Here is a 23,890-nt window from a genome sequence, read left to right as displayed (position 1 = left end):
TTAGAGTATTTTAATTTTTATCGATATTTGGGTCAGCTGAAACGATCTGTCCTAAATCTCAAGATGGATTCTTCTAGAAATGTTCAGTTTATGGTGCACTTGCTGTATCATTAGGCATATCTTCAATGTTCTTGCAACTGCTTCATTCTGAGTACATTCACTTTCCTCCTCCATTCCATGAAGATCCATGGATATTAAGGCAGTTCATGATATTCAGCATCTGTTCTGTTCTTTCATGTTGCGTAATCTCATCAAAGCACCTGCTACAAGGTTTCTGTCTCCATCTTCCCTGGCTAACCCACCATCGAATCCCCTGGCTGCACATCCCATGCGCTTCTGCCCTTGCTCCTTTCCAGTAATCGGTACACGGTTTCCACTCGAGCGTGTTCCCCTAACAGTTACTCTGGTTTCCGGCCTCTCCTAAAAATCAACAACACGTTCCTGTCCATGATTTACAGACAAAAACTTGCTTTTCTTTTCAATAGAAGTTCATGTCTTACTGACGCAAGTCTCTGCTATACTCTAACGGAAAGAATTACGTTTCGGACACTTTGGTAGCTTTCTTCTGAATAGTGTATTAATTTCACCTAAATCATGTCAACCATTATATTGGTGTCTTTTACTTTCCATTCAGTCCTTGTTTTCAGCTGCCATAAATACGAAACCTATTTCTCTTGGTTTATGTCTCCATTGTTACACTTTTTGCATGTTAGTTATACATTAGTGCTGTATCACTATTGTTGATTTTCAACCCTATCTTCATACTAACTTCTTTAAGTTCCTTAAGGTGGTACTATGATCCTTCGACTAGGAAAAGAAAGAAGAAAAATGCATTAGTGGTATCTACCTTCTACATTTTAGTATGTTTCCAGTACAATGACACGAATATTTCAAGTGTCACTAACGGTTTCAACCTGCCAACGCTTCTTTTCAGAGTCTCAAGAGACATTGACTGCATTGTAGTTTCAGTATTCAATCATAAGACTCTTTTGATGCTGCTGTCGATGTTACTCTATCCTGTACAAGTCTCTCCATCTCCTAATAAACACTGCAAACCTACATCCTTTACAACCTACATAATCTAATCGTCTGTTGGTCTCCCTCTACAATTTTTACACCCCAACCCTTGCAGTGCTTCAATTCAAATACTAAATTTATGATCACTTGATGTCCCACAACATGTCCTGTCAACTAGTCTCTTCTTTTAGTAAAGCTGTTCTCCGAATCTCTTTTCTCCACAATTCCACTCAGTATCCGTCATTAGTTGCATCACCTTTCCATCTAACCTTCAGTATTATTCTGTGGTGCCACATTTAAAAAGTTTCGATTTTCTTCTTGTCTGTGCTGTTAATGTCCATGTTTCATCTCTATGTAAGACTACACTCCAGACAAGTACCTCCAGAAAAGATTTCCATATAGTTTAATGTGTATCATCAGCAAAACTTAGCGTTAGTATTTCTTCTCCCTGAACTTTAATTTCTTTTCCAAATTTTTCTTTGGTTTCCTTCACAACTTGCTCAATGTATAGGTTGATTGACAAAGCTGTCTCGCTTCCTATTCGGCCACAGATGCCCATTGATGCCCCTCAGTTATTATCACTGCAGCCTGGTTTTTGTACAAATTATAAACAGACCTTTGTTCTTTGTATTTCATACCTGCTATCTGTAGAATTTCAAAGCGTGTATTCCAGTTAAAACTGTCTACAGATTTCTCTTAGTCTACAAATGCTATAAACATAGGTTTCTTCTAAGAGAAGTCGAAGGGTCAGTATTGCTTCGCAGGTTCCTACACTTTATCTGACATCCAAAATTTTCTTCCCTGAGATTGGTTTCTAAAAGTTTCTCCATTATTCTGTAATTACGTCCTGTATGTATTTTCTGTACATGGCATATTAAAGCGATCGGTCTGTAATATTCACGCCTGTCAGAAACTGTTTTCTTCTGGAACCGTGAGGGTATTTCACCTGCTTCATGCTTCTCACACACCATTTAGAATAGTTTTGTCACGGCTGGCTCTCCCTAGGGTATTAGTAGTTCTGAGAGAATGTCGTTTACACCAGAGGCCTAGATCTTCCAGTGCTCTGTCGAAGTCCTCTCTGAGTAACATGTCTCTCATCTCACCTTCATCCAAGTCCTCTTCCATACCTAGAATATTGTGTTAAAAACATTTCCCTGATATAACCCCTCTACTCCTTCAATCTTCCAGCTTTCACTTCTTTGCTTTGTGATGATTATCCATCTGACCTCTTAATATTCATACCATTACTTATTTTTTCTACAACGTCCTTTTGAATTTTAAATAGATGGTATCGACCTTTCCCTAGTGATATACCCTTCTATATAATTAGATTTGTCCTCTAGCCATGTCTGCTTTGAAGTTTCGCACATCCTGCCAATCTCATTTTTTAGACTTTCGTATTGCCTTTCGCCTGCTTCATTTGCGAATTTATAATTTTTTTTCCTCTCAAAGATTAAACAGAATCATTGTATATTCTACAAAATCTACCAAATAATTACACTCTCTTACAAAAGAAGTGAAACGCTCAGAACGCATGAGTGGATCTCAATGTAAGTACAGGTGTTGTATTTACACACCGCTATATCTCGTCACATAAAACACTGATTTGAGTAATGAAAGAAGCCGAGAGCCATTTATTTGTCATCGTATAATATTTAAATATGCGTTGTAATGATGTATATTGACGATTTTCAAGGAGAAATGAATACAGCGCCACTGACGCACCTAAGAGACTATAGATTAATTCAGCGCACACGTCATAACATCGTTATTAAAGACAGACTCTGAAGACATTTTAATATTACAAAAAACAAGCGAGCAACCCATCGTCCGCTGCCGGATGATATCACTCTCTTTTTATCTCCTGCATAATACGGAAGCACCATTACATAGGCGTCATAGTAAGACATGTAATTTGTTTAAATCTATTGGTAAATACTGGTATTTTATTGCGTGTGAGACTGGTATGTGTGAAAAACACAGAGAGTTTAATGAATGGACATTTCTATGTGATTTATAAACTTTTATGGACATAACAAACCACTCAGGCTCTGTCTTTCATATTGACGTAAGTGTTAACACGTTATATGTGATTCTAATTATAGTGTAAATTCCTCTAAATTTGTGTTTGCCGTAGTTGTTGGACAACCTTGATCATATACTTTCTATGCCCAAGGATTTTCCACAGAGCCAACAGTGTCCGACTTGTCATTGTGATGACATCACGGTCGAGGCCGACGTTGTCACACTACTTTTATATCCCACCTTGCAATATTCTTCAAACTCTGTTGTAAACTGGCCCTTAGGTACATTCTCAATGCGAGTGACATCCGGGTAGTTCTTAGCAAACTTCACTTCTCAAATCGCACATCATTCGCACAAAGCCTCGCTGTTCCATGACGGTAGGCTGCACTATCTAAACTGGAAAGGGAGCCACGCAAGTGTATGTTGCTTCCCGTTCTCAGTCTGATAATAATAATAATAATAATAATAAATCCCGTGGAGGCCCGGGAAAAGAATAGGCCTCCGGTATGTTCTGCCAGTCGTAAAAGGCGACGAAAAGAACAAACCACTAATAGGGTTAACCCCCCTTTCAGTGTGATTAGTTGGTTCAGGACAGAACCAAAGAAGCCTCGGATGACGCCGTCATGGTCGGGGAAGACGCTTGAACCCTATGCCCGCCCACAATGGTAACGACACTGTTAGCCAACTGGAAAATGATTCAAATCCAAATAGAGGTGTTTTGCAGGATATTCTTCCTGCAACCATCCTAGAAGGAAAACAAAGACAGAGGATGAGATGGTCAGATGAAGTTAATCGACACCTCATGTTCTGTTATTACCAAGCAACAAACCTAGGAACCAACACAACTGGATAAAGATCACAAGTATACACAACATTTATTACCAGATACCCAGAATTAAAATTTTTAACAGAACAACGACTGGCTGATCAGATCCGTGTAGTAATCAAAAATAACAGGATACCCCAGTCAGAATTAGAAAACATCAAGCAACAAGTACAACAAATACTGGAACAAAATAATGTGCAATCAGAAGAAGAAGAAAATACTTTAATGGACTCAAACATCCCAGAGCAAACAAACAAAGAACAACATGCATCAGTTAAACAGTCAGAGGAAAATGAAATATTAAGACAGCCACCAGAACAAGCACAAATAGAACACGAAGTGACACACATGTTAGATATAGATGAAAAATTTCAGCTGACATATATAGAATACAAAGACACAAATACAGACATTAGACGATTCTTGCATAGACAGCCAAATAACTCACAAGTCGAAACAACAATAAAAACTATCAACACAATCATACACAACAAAATAAATGAAATCACAACTATAGAAGAGTTACAATTACTGGTGTATATAGGAACACTCACTACACTAAATATGCACACTAGGCAGAGATCAGAACCAACCAACACACAGAAGAAACCGACAAAACCAGCATGGCAACACAGGCTACAGATCAGAATAGAAAAACTGAGAAAAGACATCGGACAGCTAACACAATTTATAAGAAATGAAATGTCAGAAAAAAACGAATAAGTTTAGGTAAAATCTCACAACAAGAAGTGATAGAGCAATTAGATGAAAAGAAGCAGAAATTACAAGCAATGGCCAAACTACTTAGAAGATACAAAAAAAGTGAAAATAGAAGGAAACAAAACCAAACATTCAACACAAATCAAAAGAAATTTCACCAGACAAAAGATAACACACACATTAAAATAGACAATCCACCAAACATAACAGACATGGAACACTTCTGGAGCAACATATGGTCAAACCCGGTACAACATAACAGGCATGCACGGTAGATACAAGCAGAAACAGATACATACAAGACGATACCACAAATGCCTGAAGTGATAATTTTGCAACATGAAGTCACCCAAGCAATTAATTCTACTCACAATTGGAAAGCCCCTGGAAAAGATAAAATAGCAAATTTCTGGCTAAAGAAATTCACCTCAACACATTCACATCTAACCAAATTATTTAACAGTTACATTGCAGACCCATACACTTACACATGGAATAACTTATCTGAAACCTAAAGATCAAGCAGACACAGCTAAATATCGCCCCATAACATGCCTACCAACAATATACAAAATATTAACTTCAGTCATTACACAGAAATTAATGACACATACAACACAGAACGAAATTAAAAATGAAGAACAAAAAGTAGGTTGCAAAGGAGCACGAGGATGTAAAGAGCAACTCATAATAGATGCAAAGGTGACATATCAAGCTGAAACTAAACAAAGGTCGCTACACTATGCATACATTGATTACCAAAAAGCTTTTGATAGTGTACCCCACTCATGGTTACTACAAATGTTGGAAATATACAAAGTAGATCCTAAATTGATACAGTTCCTAAACATAGTAATGAAAAATTGGAAAACCACACTTAATATCCAAACAAATTCAAATAATATCAGATCACAGCCAATACAGATTAAGCGTGGAATATACCATGGAGACTCATTAAGTCCTTTCTGGTTCTGCCTTGCTCTGTACCCACTATCCAACATGCTAAATAATACAATTTATGGATACAATATTACTGGAACATTCCCACACAAAATCACACGTCTGCTATACATGGATGATGTAAAACTACTGGCAGCAACAAATCAACAACTAAACCAATTACTAAAGATAACAGAAGTATTCAGCAATGATATAAATATGGTTTTTGGAACAGACAAATGTAAGAAAAATAGCATAGTCAAGGGAAAACACACTAAACAAGAAGGTTACATATTGGATAACCACAGCGACTGCATAGAAGCGATGGAAAAAACACAAGCCTATAAATATTTAGGATACAGACAAAAATGGGAATAGATAATACAAATATTAAAGAAGAACTAAAAGAAAAATATTGACAAAGACTAATAAAAATACTGAAAACAGAATTGACAGCAAGAAACAAGACAAAAGCTATAAATACTTATGCTATACCAATATTGACCTACTCATTTGGAGTAGTGAAATGGAGTATCACAGACCTAGAAGCACTCAATACACTTACATGATAACAAAGCCACAAATATAGAAGACATCACATACATTCAGCAACTGAAAGATTCACATTAAGCAGAAAGGAAGGAGGAAGGGGATTTATCGACATAAAAAACCTACATTATGGACAGGTAGACAATTTAAGAAAATTCTTTATAGATGGAGCAGAAACTAGGAAAATACACAAAGCAATCAATCATATAAATACATCAGCTACACCACCGCAATTTCATAACCACTTCTACAAACCTTTAGATCACATAACATCAACAGATACGAAGAATGTAAATTGGAAAAAGAAAACACTACATGGCAAGCATCCGTATCATCTAACACAGCCACACATCGAGCAAGACGCATCCAACACATGGCTAAGAAAAGGCAATATATACAATGAGACGGAAGAATTCATGATTGCAGTACAGGATCAAACAATAAACACCAGATATTGCAGCAAGCATATTATTAAAGATCCCAATACCACAATAGATAAATGCAGACTTAGCAAACAACAAATAGAAACAGTAGATCACATCACAAGTGGATGTACAATACTAGCAAATACAGAATACCCCAGAAGACATGACAAAGTATCAAAAATGATACATCAACAGCTTGCCTTACAACACAAACTTATAAAACGACATGTTCCCACATACAAGTTGTTGCTGTGGTCTTCAGTCTAGAGACTGGTTTGATGCAGCTCTCCATGCTACTCTATCCTGTGCAAGCTTCCTCATCTCCCAATACGTACTGCAGCCTACATCCTTCTGAACATATAAGTATGCACCAAAAAATGTACTGGAGCACGATGAATACAAATTATACTGGAACAGAACAATTATAACAGATAAAATAACACCACATAACAAACCTGACATCATACTCACCAATAAAAAGAAGAAATTAACACAACTAATCGAAATATCCATACCCAATACAACAAATATACAAAAGAAATAGGAGAAAAAATTGAAAAACACATCCAACTGGCTGAGAAAGTCAAGGACATGTGGCATCAGGATAAAGTTGACATTATACCAATTATACTATCAACTACAGGAGTCATACCACACAATATCCACCAGTACATCAATGCAATACAGCTACATCCAAACTTATATATACAACTACAGAATTCTGCAATTATTTACACTTGTTCAGTTACCCGAAAGTTCCTAAATGCAATGTAACATATACCGTACAGTTAAAAGGAAGTCACGCTTGATCAACGTCCGCGTCACCTTCCATTTTTAACCAGACGTAACGTCTGAGACAAGAAAGAAATAATGATAATATTTCCTTACATCAGATGTGGTGCCCGAACAGGGACGTGAATCATAATCGTAGCTAATCCACTTGTTTTTAATTTCGTGTTAGACGAAAGACAAAATACAACTGGAGGCCGTAATTTCTGTTGAGAGTCGTTTCAAGACAACGCAGAGTGAGTAGAATCCTTTGTGTTGGCGAAAACCCCGCTTCCGTAGTGCATTTTCTGACATTCAGGTGCTGTGCGCATTTAACATCCAGCTTTCCCGGCAAACCCCGCTCCATTTCGTAAATTTATTCAGATTAGTTATCACAAAGACGTTTCTTTGCAAATTTTGAAATTCAATTTGGTTAAAGTGCAAAATTTTTATTGTTTTACAGCAAGTGTCTGTAAATGTTGTCTTGTTGTCACTCTTCTTATTCAAATCCAAAATGGTGGAAATACATCGTTGGTGGCGGACAGAAACGTTATCTTCAATTGTTTACGTTTAGTGGTATCCATATTGTTTCTTTCGTGTTGTGCTATTCAATTTTCATTGCCGCCCGTGACAATAGACTGTTTTAATAACTCAGACGTAAACACCCCGTGTGAGCCGTACAGTAGTGTATCTAAAAATGTTACCAGTAGTTCTATCGCGAAATCTTTGGTTGAAAACATGGCAGAAGGCAAGCGAGTGGATGATTCCGCAAGTGAACTTTCCGAAACAAACGCGGGTAAATACCAGATCCGCTTGCGTGTAATTTCTAATCGCCCGGAATCCCGGAAAGGCGCGTTAAATACTGAGGACGAGGAGCCTGAGCTGAGATTCGGACAAACGTCGCAGATGAGTCAATTCGATAAACTTGACATGTGTATTGAAATGTGGCAGAGAGATAGATGTCAACGGGAAGAGGAATACCAGAGAGAAAAACGAGAACGTCATGAGAAGGAAAGCAACGTTAAGAGAAGGAAAGGGAGCCGGGCGAGAAACAAGCATTGTTATTCTCCAATTTAAAAACAGACATGGAAACTTAACTTGACTCAGTGAATAATAATTTGAAGGCCGAATTAAAAGCGGATATTGGTAAACTCGGATCACAGATGGTAACAGTAACGGCAGAAATCGACTCAGTCAAAGGTAATATGAAAACAAAATTTGGTGCAGTAGAAAGGAAGACAGATTCTGTAAAGGACAAACTAAAAGAAGGCCTCAAACATGAAGTAGATGCGGTTAAAACCGACTTACGTGCAGAAATAGATAGCAACATTTCCACAGTAGCAGACCAAATTATGAAGTTAGAAAATTGCATGAAATCAATCGCCGACCAACTGCAGCTCTAAGTAACCGCGTGCCACTCTGAGGCGGTGAAGACTCTGAAAAAAGTACGATGAAGTGTCTGGAAAGATCAACGAGCCTGAAGATAAATCAAGTAAAAAGGCGATAAAATGACAGAACTGTCCGAAGAAATGTTTAAATTGAATATTGAAAGCAAAATAAAGCATGGCTTAGATAGGTACACCACAGAACTGAATAAGAGATACGAAAATTGGGTGGAGACGAAAGACAGAGAAATTTCCGACAAGGTAACGAACGAGCTCAAAGACGCCGTAAAATCAGCCACATTAGAAGTCTTAGCTGCTCCCGGAACTTCGAGAGACATAGACTGTAGCGAGTTAGGGCAGATTCGACATGTCTTCATGACCGATTTACCAGAGTGGAATCGCAGACGTGACGGCCAAATTGAGACAAACGTATATTATCCCCAAAACAATGACGCACAGTGCGACTTCCAAAGCGAATTCAAAATGGTTCAAATTGCTCTGAGCACCATGGGACTTAACTTCTGACGTCTTAAGTCCCCTAGAACTTAGAACTACTTAAACCTAACTAACCTAAGGGCATCATACACATCCATGCCCGAGGCAGGATTCGAACCTGCGACCGTAACGGTCGCGCGGTTCCTTACTGTAGCGCCTAGAACCACTCGGCCACTCCGGCCGGCCCAAAGTGAATTACCAACCGTCAACAACTCGCCGGAATATTTCGACCGTCAGCAACAAGCTTCCGCACGATCAGTACCGTAGCAGGACTACCAACCTTTACAACCGGAACAAGTCGCTCAAGTATCGCTCTCAAATACACTCCTGGAAATTGAAATAAGAACACCGTGAATTCATTGTCCCAGGAAGGGGAAACTTTATTGACACATTCCTGGGGTCAGATACATCACATGATCACACTGACAGAACCACAGGCACATAGACACAGGCAACAGAGCATGCACAATGTCGGCACTAGTACAGTGTATATCCACCTTTCGCAGCAATGCAGGCTGCTATTCTCCCATGGAGACGAAAGTAGAGATGCTGGATGTAGTCCTGTGGAACGGCTTGCCATGCCATTTCCACCTGGCGCCTCAGTTGGACCAGCGTTCGTGCTGGACGTGCAGACCGCGTGAGATGACGCTTCATCCAGTCCCAAACATGCTCAATGGGGGACAGATCCGGATATCTTGCTGGCCAGGGTAGTTGACTTACACCTTCTAGAGCACGTTGGGTGGCACGGGATACATGCGGAGGTGCATTGTCCTGTTGGAACAGCAAGTTCCCTTGCCGGTCTAGGAATGGTAGAACGATGGGTTCGATGACGGTTTGGATGTACCGTGCACTATTCAGTGTCCCCTCGACGATCACCAGTGGTGTACGGCCAGTGTAGGAGATCGCTCCCCACACCATGATGCCGGGTGTTGGCCCTGTGTGCCTCGGTCGTATGCAGTCCTGATTGTGGCGCTCACCTGCACGGCGCCAAACACGCATACGACCATCATTGGCACCAAGGCAGAAGCGACTCTCATCGCTGAAGACGACACGTCTCCATTCGTCCCTCCATTCACGCCTGTCGCGACACCACTGGAGGCGGACTGCACGAAGTTGGGGCGTGAGCGGAAGACGGCCTAACGGTGTGCGGGACCGTAGCCCAGCTTCATGGAGACGGTTGCGAATGGTCCTCGCCGATACCCCAGGAGCAACAGTGTCCCTAATTTGCTGGGAAGTGGCGGTGCGGTCCCCTACGGCACTGCGTAGGATCCTACGGTCTTGGCGTGCATCCGTGCGTCGCTGCGGTCCGGTCCCAGGTCGACGGGCACGTGCACCTTCCGCCGACCACTGGCGACAACATCGATGTACTGTGGAGATCTCACGCCCCACGTGTTGAGCAATTCGGCGGTACGTCCACCCGGCCTCCCGCATGCCCACCATACTCCCTCGCTCAAAGTCCGTCAACTGCACATACGGTTCACGTCAACGCTGTCGCGGCATGATACCAGTGTTAAAGACTGCGATGGAGCTCCGTATGCCACGGCAAACTGGCTGACACTGACGGCGGCGGTGCACAAATGCTGCGCAGCTAGCGCCATTCGACGGCCAACACCGCGGTTCCTGGTGTGTCCGCTGTGCCGTGCGTGTGATCATTGCTTGGACAGCCCTCTCGCAGTGTCCGGAGCAAGTATGGTGGGTCTGACACACCGGTGTCAATGTGTTCTTTTTTCCATTTCCGGGAGTGTATATTGAAAGAAGAGAGCATGTTGTAGCATGGAGTCTTTCAAACATTCATACCAGAGAAAAGAAACATTCACCCTGTCGTGTTTTGTAAAAGGATTTTCTGGCCTATTCCCAGAAAGTTGGTCAGACCGCCAACGCATACAGTTTGTTATCGGATTCATTCAACGAGAAAATGAGCTTTGGGAAACAGACATACTCGATAGATGTCATACCATGCCGAATTGGAACAGCAATTCTTGCATAAGTTTTGGAGCTCAGGAGTACAGCAGGGACTTCGAAAAGAAGTATACAATTCCGAAACTTTTCACGCCACATTTGGGAGTCTAAGGAGGTATTTCGAGAAGTACTTGAGGAATATTCGCTATTGGAGTACCCCAATCATAAATAAAGATGTAATAATGATTTTCAAGTCTAAATTGCCTATATCGATAAGGAAAAAATTGGTAAACGTTCCCGATGACGACCAGGAGATGTTCGAATCCATGTTGGACAGTTTAGACCTCATCCATGAAGTCGCCCGTGTTCAGAACAACCACAATTACAGATATCAAACGCCAAGCCCACCGGCCGCCGACATCTATTGCAGCGCGAGCGCGAACAGTCAGGGTAGCCAACACGTAAACGCGAGCCAAGTGACGGAAGGGATAATGGCAGCTATAGGCATGGAAACCAGCGGAACAGACGTAACAATAATTGCAAACACAACACTCTGTATAATGACAATCAGAGAAACTATGGCAATGGCTACAAACGAAATAGATACGGCAACGGTTACCAACGTAACAACTACGGTGGGAACCAATACGGCAAACAAAACGATACAGGGTACCAAAATGGGTCACGAAATCATAACAATTTTCAGCGGCGGAACCAATTCATGCAATACCAACAAAATGCGCCACCACAGCAAGCAACGAATGCAGATAATCAGCAGCAGTTTAAACAAAATCAAAAGTCGCGTGGAACAAGCAATCCGCCCATATTCTACACCCAAGCCAGTCCGCCGCCGAACTTTAATTTTACCAACCAACCGGAATTCGTACCCACGGGAACATGGTACCCAAGCTCTACCGTGACGATAGCTGAACACAACAGCACGAGCGCTACGTCAAACGGTAGTAGCTTAGCCCAAAGGAAAGCGGGAAACTACAAGCAGCTAGTACAAGCCTCTGTGGGTTGGCGGCGGAATGCGTTTGTATCCACGTTCAAGCAGACAGTCAACAACCTGTACCCACCGGTCAACCGGTTACACGCCAGCAGAACTAATGTCTAATCAAAGGGAGCGCAACGAGAGGATCGATCCTATACCTAAAATTCAGAGTGATGAAGAAGAACTCGATGAAAAACTCAGACAGGTCATGATATCACTTACTGTTCATGCGAACACCAGAAAGAGAGCACACCATAAGAAGGTCGGGAAAGCGGTAGACTACAAACTTAATGAAAAAGTATTAGTGAGGACGCATTACAAACCTTCATTACTGTACCTTCTAAATAAAAAGTGGAGATACTTGTACGAGAGTCCGTACATAATTTTGAGCAAACCACGCATTGGTTGCTATCTGATAGCCTATCCCGTGTCAGGAAGAATAAAGGTTCTATACCACCATCAGGACATTAGGAAGTATGCTTCGAGCCGAGGAAATAATAATGCGCATTGAGGAAGATTTTGCCGATCACATCTACAAAAAGACCGCTGAAAGACAATAAGAAGAATGAATCCACGAGTCAAGACACTGCCGCACAGAAAAGAGGAAAGTGAAAAGAAAATTACTAAAGAAAGTCGCCGACCAGATTACAGGAGAAATTATCGGATTAGTTTTACGTTAGTTATTAAGAAGATGAAGAAGTCCTACAAGACTGAAGGCCATGGATGCCTATTTATATCGAGGTTTTATTTCAATACAAAGGAAGGACGTAGCCGGTGAGCCGACTTCCGACATTCTACATGATGAATTTTGTTAGATGTAAGACGAAGGTAATTTGATCCGAGGAACAGACGGCGCGACACGATGGAGAGAGAACAATTATTCGTACCCACCGCACGTAACGTCAGATGTAGACGCGCGGATGATGAAAGTAACTCCAACGGCAAATGAAATAATGAACCACGTGGACTGTGCGGTAAGAAGAAAAACAAGGAAACGTACTACGTGACCCTGACGGCAAACACGCACGGAATTTATCAATCATTTGTCCCTTGACCCTCCTGACTTAAATATTTACGGATCGCCGCACGAAGGGAATACTACACAGCGCAGGAAATTGGGATAATGACACTACGCCTATTCAAAATGAAAGTTTCCATATTTAAAGATATGATCGAGCTACTAGAATAATGGAGAGTTACAAGAACGAAGACCAAAATGTTTTGCTATTAATCAAGAAGTGTGCAACCAGTACATGGGAGTGATACATGAGTCTACGAATTTAAATCTGTACTGTTCTACTATTAGAAGCCAAATATAAATATCACCACCCACAAGGAGGCAACGTGATATAGACATCGTAAATAAAATGTAAAGAGATAGAAAATAGTATTAGAGGTAAATCTAGAATAATTTGGTTTCATTGATACCTCTGATGTGGCAGAAGTGTCACCGAAATTGTTTTGTCTTCATGATTTCGAGGAACTTTAACATTTTCTTCTCACTATGTATGTATGTATATATCCATGAATTCGTACCTATCCTATTCCCATCCTAAGTGACCATCAGTAGTTGAATGGAAGTCATGTAAACGGAATGCGAACACACACTGGATGCAAAGGATTCTCACACTTCGTGCCTCCGCGCATCTTCTAAATTTCTTTTAACCCTTTCGATAACTTTCGCTCCGCGATCGCGTATTTTGTGATAGGATTTTACCGCGAATATTCAGTTATCGGTCATTTGTCATCTTTGTTACTTTTGTCTACTAGAACACATGTAATTGAAAATCCGAATGCCGTGAGAGTTACAGTTGGATAAAATCGCGTTCTCGCTGTTGCAAGTAGGCAGTTCATCTGTTGGCACACAATTCACTGTGATGCACAATGAATGAAAGTAAATGGTTTAAAAATCATAAACAAGAAAGTAACGGAAATCTGAAAAAACCCTATTAATTTTAAAGAGTATCTTTGAGACGGAATGCCAAATTGAAATTACTCTGAAAGTGAAACCGAATGTCTATACCGACACCAAAGGAACTGACTAGTAAATAAACTGTACATACTAGTGAATAAGCCAACATTGTGACTAGTAGCAATTTTTCTTCGTAAACTGAAACGAACAAAATATGGACAAGTGCAGTGTTCATGTGAATCAACGAGTGACAAAATTATAAAATTGTGTTTTACTCATGTGAATCGGAAGTGACTAAGTGTATAATCAACGATTAACACAAAACATTACACGTTAGGCAGTCATAATTATAACCAGTGCTACGAATTTGCATTCCAGCGTGCATACTGAAAATTTTTAATGTCTTTACCTGCAGGCGAGTCTCCCAGTTTGCAGACAATGAACTACAGCAAAGATCCAAGAACCACAAAGTGAAGTTCGCCCTGTAGTGAGCTTCGCAGATCCGTCGAACACACGGTGCTGTCACGTAATGAGTTATCAACGGAAAGGCAATACTTCAAAGGCGCCTTACCTAACCCACGCGTACCGACAACAACCGCCAAGCCTGTACTGAGTGCGAACGGATAGGCAAGTCATGGTAATATTGGCATGCGTCGCCTCTGACAATGCTAGCTGATTGACGTTAACGGCCGCGTGCCCAGGGGCAATTCAAAATATGTACATGGACATATCCCCTAATATAGAGACCTGTTTAGAAATAAATGCATCCAAACTAGGGACTTACGTCAAGTACCGAGTGTACACTAAACAGGAACAGTGGTATAGTCATTTCGGAGCGAAAATACGATATTACTGAACAGTGTATAAATGAAGTGAGCGAGTACTCACGCTAGCTTTGTAGATCTGATGTTCACATCCTTATCCTTTACCCAATTAGTGATGTAAGCTTAGTCTTAAGCAGAACCTAACTCAGGTTTTCTTTATTGTTTCATGACAAAAAACAAGCACTAAGACGAACACACGTCACGGACATTTATGTACATGGACGAACATTTAACATAATGAGACTCCAGCTTCACAAAGTCTTTCTCTTGCCCACCAAACCATGTCCATGTGCGGCGAGACAAGACCACAAACTACCATCGACAACCCACAGAAAAGAACGTTAAGGTGTTTTGTGCTCGTGTGCAACATGAACGTTTATTAGTGTAAATTTAAGCGATGAGGAAATGCCGTGCAATTCGCACATTAAAAAAGCTATACAAAGGAGACAAACCCCTGAACTAACTAAAACTTCGTTCAAATGTACGGACAATGATTAGTGTATAATACATCTACCTTTGATTGTCATGTTAGATTATAAGTTTCTCTCTTTTCAGCAGGACTGAATTTATTAAATTTAAGAATATGAAAATTAGGTCAACCTGTTGTACTATTATACCGGGTGATCGAAAAGATAGTATCAATTTGGAAACTGAATAAATCACGGAATAATGAAGACAGAGAGGTACAAACTGACACACATGCTTGGAATGACATGGGGTTTTATTAGAACCAAAAAAAATACGAAAGTAGAAATGGCGCTTCATCTGATCAGAAATACCAACAATTAGCACAACAAAGTAAGAAAAAAGCAAAGATGATGTTCTTTACAGGAAATGCTCAATATGTCCACCATTATTCCTCAACAATAGATCTAGTCGAGGAATAACGCCGTGAACAGCACTGTAAAGCATATCCGGAGTTATGGTGAGGCATTGGCGTCGGATGTTGCCTTTCAGCATCCCTAGAGATGTCGGTCGATCACGATACACTTGCGACTTCAGGTAACCCCAAAGCCAATAATCGCACGGACTGAGGTCTGGGGACCTGGGAGGCCAAGCGTGACGAAAGTGGCGGCTGAGCACACGATCATCACCAAACGGCGCGCGCAAGACATCTTTCACGCGTCTAGCAATTTTTTTGGTTCTAATAAAACCCCATGTCATTCCAAGCATGTGTGTCAATTTTTACATATCTATCTACATTATTCCGTGATTTATTAAGCTTTCAAATTTATACTGACTTTTTGATCACCCGGTATTTCAAGGAATGAAGGTCACGGCCGATCCATAGACAGACGAACACAAATGTCCGTGGCACCGACCACAATGGACGGAAGCATAACAGTGCGAAAACAATGGACTTTAAGTTCAAGGCATAAGCACTTCTATGCACTTATCTGATAAATATTGTGGATGTTATGATGTATATGTTGCGTTAATTTAAAAGTGTGATTTTGGACGATTTACATGAATGTATGTATTGTGTGAAACTACAACATCACTGGATTTACGTGTGGATTACGAGAATGCAGTAGGAGCTCCCGTTCTCCACACGGGAGGCCATGAGGTGTTGTATTTTCACACCGCCGCATCTCGTCACATAAAACACTGATTTGAGTAACGAAAGAGGCCAAGAGCCATTTATTAGCCAATGTGTAATATTTAACTACGCATTGTAATGATGTATTTTGATGATTAACAAAGAGAAATGAATACAGCGCCACTGACGCGCCTAAGAGACTATAGACTCATTCAGCGCGCATGTAAAAACGTCGATATTAAAGACAGACTCTGAAGACATTTGAATATTGCAAATACCAAGCGCGCAACCTGTCGTCCGCTACCTGACGACATCATTCTCTTTTCATCTCCTGTATAATACGGACGCACCATTACATAGGCATCATTGTAAGACTTGTAATTTGTTTAAATCTATTGGTAAATACTGGTATTTTATTGCGTGTGAGACTGGTATGTGTGAAAAACACAGAGTGGTTAATGAATGGACATTTTTACGTGATTTATAAACTTTTAGGAACATAACAAACCACTCAGGCTCTGTCTTTCTTATTGACGTAAGTGTTAACACGTTATATGCGATTCTAATTATAGTGTAAATTCCACTAAATTTGTGTTTGCTTTATTTGTTGGACAACCTTAATCATTTACTTTCTATATGCCAAGGTTTTTTCACGGAGCCAACGGTGACCGACGTGTCATTGTCTTGACAGAACAATCGAGGCCGACGTTAACATACAACTTTTATTTTCCCTCTTGTAATATTCTTCAAACTCTGTTGTAAACTGGCCCACAGGTACATTTTCAGTGCGAGTGACGTCCGGGAATCTCCTAGCAAACTTCACTTCTCAAATCGTACATACGTAGTTCGCACAAAGCCTCCCTGTTCCACAGGGGCACGTGACGCAACATTATAGCAGGTATACTCGTTGTAAACGCTCCGGTCGACCACGTCTGACCACGAAAACCAAGGGTTGCCTCATTGTGCCACAAGCATAGAATAACTCTTTGATTATTACGCCCGATATCCTAGAATAAGTAATAAACTGCCTGAAATACGGGAAGCATGACCTTATAATGAATGGGAGTAGCACTATGTTTAGCAATGAATCGTGGCTATGCACTCTTATCGGAGGGAGCGATATGTGGCGTCCCCGCACTCCAACCGCGTGCTGGCATTGTCGACGCCGTAGAGCTGCTACTGCCACAGCTCACGCAGTGGAGTTGAGACACGATGCGCGATGACGTAGGTCCCCGTTGGTGAACGGGAGACAGAAATGCGAACTCTTACGGTGGATGCTTCTTCTGATTTAAGATTGAATGATTCATTGCCCGGATATACTGTAGTTGTTAAATCTTATCCGCATCGTACACACCACCAATTGCGAGGAAACATTGTAATTTTCAGTCTTCTCGTACGTTGATGGCTGATTCCTATGGAGTTATTGAACCTGTATGAAGCAATTTCCACAGACACTCTTTGTTCACGTCTGACTGAACCTACGCCGGAATGTTAAAAAAATGTTCAAAAGTTCTCTTTTCAAAGAATGAAGTAGGTATTTTGATATTCAGATTAAATTGTCCCTGCTGGACAGTCTTTGGTTAACTATCATTGATTTAATCACTTAATAATGTAGTCCACGCTTGATATTTCACTTGGAACGATCAGTCTATTGTTCTTTGGCCACTAAATACTTTATGACTTTCGCACCACACGCACACGCAGTTGGTTGGTAAAGTCAGTTCTATTAAAATTAAGTTTCTTGACATTTACGACAACTTGACTCTTCAGCGTAATTGTATTATCTTCGAGAAGTCGTGTAATTTTGTCCTACTCGAGACTAATTGAGTGTAATCCTTTGATATACTATCCTCTCTTCTCTTTGTTCCAACTGTTTGAAAGTCAAGTCCAGTATTCACTAGTTTCGTCAATAAAGTTCAATTAACCCATTATCCACGGTTAAACGCGTCTATCAGTTCCTGTCTCTGCTTAGAAAATCAGTTTCTGAAGTTCGTGAATCACGTCATGCAAGAAACACTTCTGAACGCAAAACAATCTCGTCGCGTTCCGTACTCTCAATAACTAAGAGAAGAATTGTTCCCGCCATTCTTTACAGGACGAGAGCTAGCAAGTGACTTCTTCTGTGAAAGAGTATTGTAAGGGCATTGAATTTCTTCGTTGCGCTTACAGCTCTCTTCCACATAAAAGTTATCTCTGACTAACATCACTTTGGACTTAGCTTTCAAGATATTAATTGCAGTTATCACTTGGATATTTGTCCATTAAGTAAATCTGAGGTTTCTTCCTCCTCTTTTCATAACAAAAACTCTCAGTGATGTATAATGTTGTTGTTATCAAAACTTCTTGGTGTTAGCTTATCGGCCAAGATAACTCTTCCCTAATTCATATTATGATATTCTGTCTTAAGTGACTTAAAGGGGGTCGTTGGGGTGTTATAGACACCAATATTACAATGTTTTGGAGAGGGGCGGTGGTGTTACTACAGGTGTCAAAGTGTTGGGAGCCATCAGGTACATCTTCAGACCACAGATATTACTATGTGAGGGAAGTTTGAAGGCACAATGATTCGTCATCGACATCCTGCTTCCTCTAGTGTTACCTCTCATGATGACAGTTTTCAACAGGACAACACTCATCCACATACGGCACATGTGTCTACGAAATGTCAGTACGATGTTGAGGCAATTCTCATGGAAACAGCAGTGGTCGAAAAGTACTATTAAAATATTAATTAAAATGGAGTCTTGATCAAATACAAAGCATTTCCATTGTACTTAATTTTTTTTAGTAATGGTCCAGATAGCCCTAGTAGAGGGTACAACGACTTCATGAAAGGTTATGTAACTGCTGGTGACTTGTATATGTATGAAGTTACATTGACATCCAGTCAAGTCTTCTGGGTATTTCACTCATTTTGTAGGGCAGTGTAACTACCGAGCTGATGTTATGGAATAGACAGTCATTCTGTGAGAGGAAAAAAATATATAAAGACGCACCAAACGAAACAGGCAAAAGGCAAATATACGTCTAAAATACGAGACTGATAAGAAGTGGGAAATGGCTAAACAAAATTGGCTGGAGGAGAAAAGCAAGCACATAGAATGTTATGTATCTAGGGGAAAGGTAGATACAGTCAACAGGAAAATTAAAAAGGACTTCGGAGGAAAGGGAATTAATGTACGAACATCAAGAGGTCAGATGGACGATTACTTCCTAACTGAATCAGTGAACGCATCCAGACCAGAAGGTTGTAACGTGATTCTGATAAGTGGGCTCGTATTCCCTAGAACTCTGTAAATTTGATTTTAATTTGTAATCACTGCGACAATATCACATAACCTGTTAATTTTCATTTCATTTCCTTCTACTCCTCTGGGTGCTTCAATTTTTGCTGGACAGTGTGTACAGCTATTCATGAAAAATAATGAAATCATACCTTCAGGAACATTGTCACCTACACGAAGTCAACGAATCTATATTAATGATATTCTCTTTGTTAAGTCAATTACATCTGCCGTTTCAGTCATGTCTGCTATTACGATTTCCATGTTTTATGTAAGATTATTATCAGATTTGATATTATTATTATTGTTATTATTATTCGTTTGTTTGAATAACGGAGTCGAGAATGAAGTTGATACCAGTGTGATATCTCTACTTACCGGTCCAGTTTAAGATACCGTAATTCTCTCAACTGATTAAACTAAATGAACCAGTAGAAAAAGTGAAACGTAAATTCATTCCATTTAGTCGGTATCTTATTGTTAAAATCGGAGAAGACAATTTCTTGTGAATAGTCGTAATACTTTTAGTGTTACGAAAATCTTGATGCAGTATTTCAGTTCCATCCCTTATCGAAAAACTCGTGCGAATATCAACTCGAAGTACCACATCTAACACTTCTTCAAGAGCCAGCTCAGAATAAATACACCACATTGTCATATGCCGCAAAGTATGTAATATTCTGCCACTGGAAACACGTCAAGGAGAAATAGAATCCGTGCTGATATCAAATGCATTCAGCATTTGGTGTCATTCATGGATCAACTTGCTGTGGGTTTGACCTCATACGTTAGTTGATTAGTCTGTACTTTGTAAAGAATGAAGTGCTGAAATCACTGATACAAACACAAGTTGCTGATGTTTGTCACAACATTCGTGCTACCAAAAAAAATGGTTCAAATGGCTCTGAGCACTATGGGACTCAACTGCTGTGGTTATCAGTCCCCTAGAACTTAGAACTACTTAAACCTAACTAACCTAAGAACATCACACACATCCATGCCCGAGGCAGGATTCGAACCTGCGACCGTAGCAGTCGCACGGTTCCGGACTGCGCGCCTAGAACCGCAAGACCACCGCGGCCGGCTTCGTGCTACACGTTGAGTCTATAGATAACTGTTGATTTATTTCCAGTGATGGTAGTTTGCGTTTCATCAGTGTAATAAGGTTTTTGGAACGAGAAACCGAATATGAAGAACAGTACTATGTGTTGGCATGATATCTTATACTTTCTCTTCTTTGTATGTCTTCTTAAGCTCATTCTTTTTCGTGCTGATTACCATTTCGAGCAATGGGTGCGATCAACCACTATTTCCTCCACATCAGTGCATGAACATAATTTTTACCTTTCTCTGAACTGGTACGATCGGTAAAGTGAATTACAACTTGGTATTATTCATTAATCCGAAGGACCAGAATGAAAACAGGATAATAAGAGACCTGAAAATTATCAAAATGTAAAAGATTTGGCGCTGCACAAGCATACAATAACAAAGTAAGAGTTATTGTGTAGGGAATGACACACCGAAGATAGAGGGAAGAAAGTTTAGGGTTTATGTCTTTCCAACATTGAGGTCGTTAGCGAAGAAATAATGACAGAAAAAAACAAAGTTCTACGAAAATATTGAAATCTTCAGACTTGTCCACACAGTCAGTGTACTTCCTCACTCGTTGTGGTGCATGGTATCTCTCTGAAGAGAAAGCTTAATGTGTTACAGCGATAAAGCTATAAAAGATCTGCGCAACACGGATGTCAGCCGATCAGATTACTGTTTGATTTCTGTGTTAAAGGATAAACGATGCCAAGGCCCAAGAAGTGATCTCACAGCTTTGCACGTTGCCCGACATCTGCATTCGAAATCTGTAAACGGAGTGACTGCGTGGTTCGATCCACACCTACCAGATAGCGCCTGCATACACGCCGCCTGTTGCTTCAGTGTGGAAGGGCTGGTTCCACCGGTGGGTGCTGCCATCACCGACGGCCTGTAATACTACGTAGTACAAAGTAGCCGCCGCGCTCTGAGCGCGTAATTTTGAACGGGATGTTACAGTATGTCCATTCACTGTCTTACTAGATCATAGATATTCCACGATATCTCAGAACTGTTTATACAAGTCATTATGAGACATTCAATGTCTTATTTATAATGGCGTGAAAGTAGACGATACAATATGACTTGTCAGAATCTTCAACTTAGACACAATGGCTCCTTTCCTTCTATGATATAATATCTGATTTGAACAATGTCTTTCCTGAGAGAACATAAGCGCTTTGTGTGTTCAAACTGACGTATTTTCACTTAGCAGCCTTAAATAAATGTAGTTTCTGTCTAGTATCAGACTTTCGAAAAATACTGATGCAGATACCCGACTGAGGCCTGTCCTTTTTTCTGTTTTATATAGTTCATATAAACAAAACTGACAGAAAGTGAGAGATTCTGGGCATTTAGCCCCTCATCGCGCAAGCGTTCTTCTGCTTTCGTTGGTTACTCATTCAAGACAGTTTCTATTGTTTGCAGCAGCAAAAGGGACACCTAAATAGCACGTAGTTTGCATTAATAGCGACTTAAGTCTTGTAGTTCTGTTTCTTGTTGTTGCTCAGTATCTGCACCAGAATACCAAGTAGCACAACTGCACATCCTTTTCGAATACGACAATATTTTACTCTGATTTAAAATCTAGTCGTTATCAACGTATCCCTGGATTATGACACTTTGTGTGGAAGTATTTTTGAAACCTAATGTTATCTGGCCTCACAATTCTGTACGGTGGCGCGGACGCTGCCTTGTGATCCCTCGGCCGGTTAGATTTTAGTATTTGTCTTCGGAATTTCTTCTCCATAGGAAATTAATCCCATAAATTCCTCTTGAAGCTTTAGCGCATCGTGTTATAAGAAAGTATCGAAACGAAAGCATCAGAATGGATAGCAGCTCATCTGACATACTCAGGCCCAAAGAGGTCTTTGGATTATAATAGATGAGAACTCTGGTTGTTTGACAGTTTCTTCCTCTTCTGCAGGGAGCATTCGACCATTATTATATCTCTCTTCATGCTTTTTTGTGGTTCCGTACGTTACTCGATAAATATGGAACGCTTATTTGGTCATTTTGTTCTTCCACTGTATACCCAACTGTTAAAAACCCCATTTTCTCATAAATGAGGTACGAATCGAGTTGAAATTAATTTCAGATACTAACGTTTACAGTCCATTGGCGGTGGAAAAAAAGGACGCTTGTAATTCAGTGCCGTTAGATACGACCGTTTGTGTAAATCGCAAACTTGGTCATCGAAACCTAGAGGGTACTTCCCCTTGACGCAGAGTCATGAAATTAGGAAAGAAGCGAGTATTTACAGTACAACCAAAGGATAAAGAAGGAAAATTCTTTATTTGTGATCATATCATACCAAAAAAAAAAAATTGTCATTTTCATCTGGCAGTCTGTCTGTCTGTTCCTTGGTTAAGACTCCTTTACCTCATGAACGGGTAGATGCATAAAGTTGAAATTTATGTCACATACTAAGATCTGTAGTCCCTTGGCGACGAGATAATAATGTTCTAAGACAATGTAACCAAAAGATGCGGCCGGTTATCTCATATATTTTGATACACGGAAACTACCACATCAAAAGCTGTAGTGTACATCCACTTGACTTAGAATCACGAATTTTTTGGAAGAACAAAGGTTCCACAGTACAAGTAAACATAAAATTAGATTTTTTTCTTTTAATTACATCACACGAAAAAAAAAATTTCAATCTTCAAACACTCTCGAAAGTCATGGAATCCATCGGACCGATATACTCTCAGCATCAATGTCGATAACAGACTAAAACCGTCGAGATTCTCGATTCCTGGAACGGATGAACTGTCTGTATACATAATTAAGTTGGTACGGAGCCAACATCTCGAGTCTTGCTCGCACCTGGCCAATTTTTTCTTCTTATTTCACATCACAATAGCATTAAGGTTACATAAACCAACTGTCTTAAGATTAGGTATAATATTACTGTCTTCAAATTATGAATATGTGCATGATATGGCTTGGTTTATGATGTAGTGCACTAAAATCGCGTACAGATTATTTTCGCAGAATTCAGTATTTTTCACACAGTCTGAAGTTCTTTGTTCAGCATGAATATGAGAAAGAGAGAGATTTTAAGGCCATTACAATCCTTTTCTTTGTCTTGTATGTTAATCTCAATGGCTAATGAGTACGGAATCATGTAGTATGATCCAGGTCGCAAAAGTTTTGTTTGGTCAATGTTTAAGTCTGCAGTAAATGGTGATAG

This window comes from Schistocerca americana, chromosome 7, assembly GCF_021461395.2.
Source record: "Schistocerca americana isolate TAMUIC-IGC-003095 chromosome 7, iqSchAmer2.1, whole genome shotgun sequence".
In the NCBI taxonomy this organism is placed as follows: domain Eukaryota; kingdom Metazoa; phylum Arthropoda; class Insecta; order Orthoptera; family Acrididae; genus Schistocerca; species Schistocerca americana.
This window is presented reverse-complemented; position numbering follows the sequence as displayed.